The sequence below is a fragment of the Peromyscus eremicus genome, chromosome 6 (genome assembly GCF_949786415.1).
Source record: "Peromyscus eremicus chromosome 6, PerEre_H2_v1, whole genome shotgun sequence".
Classification (NCBI taxonomy): domain Eukaryota; kingdom Metazoa; phylum Chordata; class Mammalia; order Rodentia; family Cricetidae; genus Peromyscus; species Peromyscus eremicus.
In genome coordinates this window covers 93,765,636-93,770,354 of record NC_081421.1, presented here as the reverse complement: position 1 = coordinate 93,770,354, position 4,719 = coordinate 93,765,636, and positions in this window count along the sequence as shown.

The window sequence follows — 4,719 nt, the reverse complement described above, 5'->3', positions numbered from 1 at the left end:
GGGGGGACCGGGGAGCGACGGGGCCGCGGAGGGGCGGGCGGGAAGACGGCTGCCTCCGCAGGGCGCGGTGTCCCCAGGCCCGAGAGGCGAGCGCGAGGCTGCCGGGCTCCGCGCGGCCACAGCCCGGTGTGCGCTCGGGCCCGAGGAGGCCGGAGCGGCGACGGGGAGGCGGTCCCGGAGGGGCGGCGCCGGCGCGGACGGACGGACGGGCGGGCGGACGGGCGGGCGGCCGCTGCGGTTTCTGCGGCCAGCACTCTGGAGCGGCCGCCGGGGTTAAGAGAGCTGTTTCCTGGAAGACAATGACTAAGCAGAAACCGACCCGGAGAAAAGTGCTTCGTAACCGTTACTCGTCCCGCGGCGGGCCAGGGGCGGGGCGCGGAAGGGCCGGCCGGGGCGCAGGCCCGCGGGTGACTGGCCCTCGGCCTGCGGCGGGCGTGGCGCCGGGCGGCGGGGCGCGGGCGGCGCCGCCGCGGGGGGCGGGGCGGGGCGGGGCGGGGCGGGGCGGGGCGGGGCGGGGGGAGCGCGGCGCGCGGGGGAGCGCCCCCTGCTGGCCAGAGCGCGCCGCGCGCCCGCCGCCGCCGCCGCCTCGTTGAGAGTTCACGGCCCCCAACCCCGGGCGCGCTCCCCAGCCACGGGCCGCCGCGCTGCGGGTCTCCGCACAGCCTCTTTCTAAGGACGTCTTTGACGTCTTGCCTGCTCCTAATTCTCTGAAGTTCCCCTTGCCCCGCGCCCTGCCAGTGCTTTTTTGGCTTTGCTTGGCTTCCCTCCAGAACCCTCCTCCCAAACTGATGATCAGGTTTTCTCCCCGCGTGTGTTGATTTACCCTATTTGCTGGTACCGCATGAAATCATCTTTAAATCACTTTATCTTGCCCTTTCAGAAGCCTCGACTTCGAGAGACAAGGTCTAAGCCCACGAAACATGAAATAATAAGAATATCACAGGGCAGTTAGTTTCCAGGTAAGCTAAGCGTAAAGAGCAGATGATAAGAGAAAGCTTTATCACCCACACTCTTAACAAGCTGTGATTCTTCATTCCCTTTGGGGTAGACTGGGTAGAGCATCAAACGGACCATTTATTAAGCTTTACTCAAGAAACTTACACTTTTGTTGAAATGAGTCAGCTGCGTTAGAACCAAATGGGGTTTTCAATTGTAAGGGGGCAAAATCTTTTAAGAAGAAAAATGAATCTGAGTTGGTAAACTCGTAAGAAACAGGGAAGGCAAGTTAAGAAGATCCAGAGAAAGTGAGGCTGATGTGGAGTAAATATTTGTGGGCCCAATGAACAAGAGTCCGTGGATGAAAAGGGTTATCTCGGAAGCAAACCCTAACATGGCCATGATTCTTCTGATGAATTTGCTATATCATTACTTGACTTTTTATATATTCTCTTAAGTCTGTGTAAATAATATTTGGTTAAAACTCAGTGGTCATATTTCCTAAACTGTTCTCTCTCTTTACTAGGATCTTTTTAAAAGATCTGATTAGCCCATGCCTTTGATCCCAGCACTTGGGAGCCAGAGGCAGGTGGATCTCTGTGAATTTAAGGCCAGCCTGGTCTACATAGTAAGTTACAGTGTGGTGATATATTGTGCCCCCCAATATACTGTGTCTCCCAATAAAATTTACCTGAGGACCAGAGGAAGAAGCCAGCCACTATATTAACACAGAAGTCAGGCAATGGTAGCACACACCTTTATTCCTATCACTTGGGAGGCAGGGATCTGTCTGGATCTCTCTGAGTTCAAGGCCACACTGGGGAACAGAGCCAAGCATGGTAAAACATGCTTTTAATCCCAGCACTAACCATAGAGGTCTGGAGGTCTGTACAGACAGACAGGAAGTGACAGAGCTGAGCAGGAAGAGGAAGTGATGAAGCTGGGCTGAGAGAGCCAATGAGAGAACAGTATAGGTGTGGAGATACAGGAAGTTGCTCTCTTTGGAAGCTGCGGAGTTGGTGAGGTGAGGTTAGCTGTGGCTTTTCCTATTCCTCTGATCTCTCTCAGGGTTTTAACCCCAATTTCTGGCTCCAAGTTTTTTTTATTTAATAAGACCGTTTAGTGATTCATCTACATTCCAGGGCAACCAGAGCTATGTAGAGAGACTCTGTCTCAAAAAACAAACAAACAAAAATGTTTATTTTATGTGTATGTAATGTATGTTTGCCTCCATGAGTTTGTGTGCACCATATGTGTTCAGGGCCCCTGGAAGCCAGAGGAGGGTGTCAGCTCCTCCATGTGGGTGATGGGAACTGAATCCTAGGTCTTCTGCAAGAGGAGTGAGCTCTCTTAACCATGGAGCCATCTCTCCAACCACTCTGCTCTACCAGTTTTTATTAATAATACAGCATGTTGTTCAGAAATGTTGGCTTATAGATCTCACATCAGCAAGTACTCTCAATGTCATTTTACCCGAATTTCTGTTTCACTTTCTCAAAACCAGGAAGGTAACTTGAACTATCACAAGACTACCAATAGCTGACCATCTTTTAATGTGTAGATCTATACATCTACCATTTTTCAAGTTAATATTTACTGAATTGGGTAGATGTGATGAGTTAATAAGAGAAGGTATGGGGATTTCTTCGTCCAGTACAGTAAATGCTCAGAAAGTGAGGATGATTCTTTGTGGTGCTGGGGATGAACACCAGGACATTGCACATGTGTTCTGACCCTGAACTACATCTCTAGCCCAAGAATGTTGTGGAATATTTGTTTAACTGGGCAAAGATGTGTTCCATTTGTTTATGCAGTGGACTTACTTTAACTGTGTAAAGGTGTGTCACATTTGTTCAGACTGCATTTGTTTAATTATGTAAAGACGTGTTGCATTTGTTTCACCTGGCCTGCCCAAAGCTCTTAGTTGGCCTAATAAAGAGCTGAAAGGCCAATAGTTAGGCAGAGAAAGGATAGGCAGGGCTGGCAGGCAGAGAGAATAAGTTGAAGGAGAAATCTAGAAGAGAAGAAGGAGAAGAGAACGGAGAGGAGAGGGACACACCCTGGGCCAGCCAGACGCGAGAAGCAGTGAAAGTAAGATATACAGAAGGAAGACAGGTAAAAAGCCCTGAGGCAAAAGGTAGATAAAGAGAAACCAGTTAATTTAAGTTAAAAGAGCTAGCCAGAAACAAGCCTAAGCTAGGCCAAGCATTCATAACTAATAATAAGTCTCCGTGTCATGATTTGGGAGCTGGTTGGTGGCCCAAAAGAAAAAGCCTGGTACACAAGAACTTCTGTTATCCTGGTCTACTCTCTCCTGTTACAGCCTAGCTACCACAGGTTGACAGATTCATAACATGATCAGAAGGCATCGCAGTATTGTAATGGATCTTTCTTGTCGGACTTTCTTTGGACCACCAGCCCCGAAATAATGACATGGAGACTCATTAATTTTGAAAGCTTGACCTTTAGCTTAGGCTTTGTCCCAACTAGCTCTTAAATGAACCTGCTTCTATTAATCTACATTCTGCCACATGACTTTTTACTTCTCCATTCTGGATGCCCAACTCCTTCAGTCCCAAATTCTAACCTTCAATCTCTCTCTCTCTCTCTCTCAGTCCTGCCTATTCTCTCTTGCCTAGCTATTGACCATTCAGCTTTATTAAATCAATCACAAAGATACATCTTCACACAGTGTACAATTATCTCGAAACACATTATGTTCCTGAGATTTACGTATGTAAACTCAAATGCTCTTAGCCACTCAGTTGAGTGACTTGTTGAAGATTCCCAGTGAGCCCTGACCAGATGTGGTAGCACACACGTACATTCCCACCACTCTGCAGGCCGAAGCAAGGAGGATCAGGAATCCAGTGGTAGTCTGAGCTACTTAATGAGATACCTATTTCAAAACAAACAACAGGGTTGCGGGAGAGCCTAGATGCTGTCATTTAAACTCTTTACTCTTCCATCATATTAAAGGTAATTTAAATTCTTTAATGTGTTTGTGCATGATTTATATGCTTCTCATGCCTTACGTATTTTACTTAATGATACTGTTGCTGTAACACCACAGTTTGGGGGGGAGGGTGGGGGAAGAGAAATGTAATCTTCTAAATGTATTCAGGGTGCAAAAGGAAGGAGTACAAACCAGAAGAACTTGTGAGTCTTTGTCTCCAGGAGGGCATGCTTGCATACTTCCTCCTGTAGGTACAGTACACCGCAAGCTTTGTTTCCAGGTGTGTGAACACTCCCCTGCAAGAGCTGCATGCGCAGGAGAAGTCACGAGCACCCAGTGCTTTTCAGCTCGTGCTTTTCATTTCCTGGCGTTGGTAGGATCTGATAGCATTGCTGCTTGCCTTTTCAAACCCCTTCCTTTTGCTTGGCCTGTAACAGTCTCTACCACATCCCCAGTGCATGTAACTACGGAACTCTTCTGGAAGCCCCACAAGTATTTAGATCAAAGCAGACAAGAAAAAAAAGTTCATGGTGAATTCGTTGCTGTAGAAAGAGGTATTATTTCATCCCCAGCTTTTTGTTTGTTGTTTCTGTGGGGTTTTTTTGTTTTTTGTTTTTTGGTTTTTTTTTTTTAGTTGGTTGGTTGGTTGGTTGGTTGGTTTTTTGCTATATATGAGACTAAACAACATCTAAGAATTAAATTCCTTTTGTCAAATTGTTGTAAGAAGTATCAAATAAGAGTCTTTTCTAACATGCAAACGTTTTAATCCTTACTCACTAAAACCCGTGTTTCCTCAGAGGTCCGCTGCTCCAGTCTAGGAATTGGAT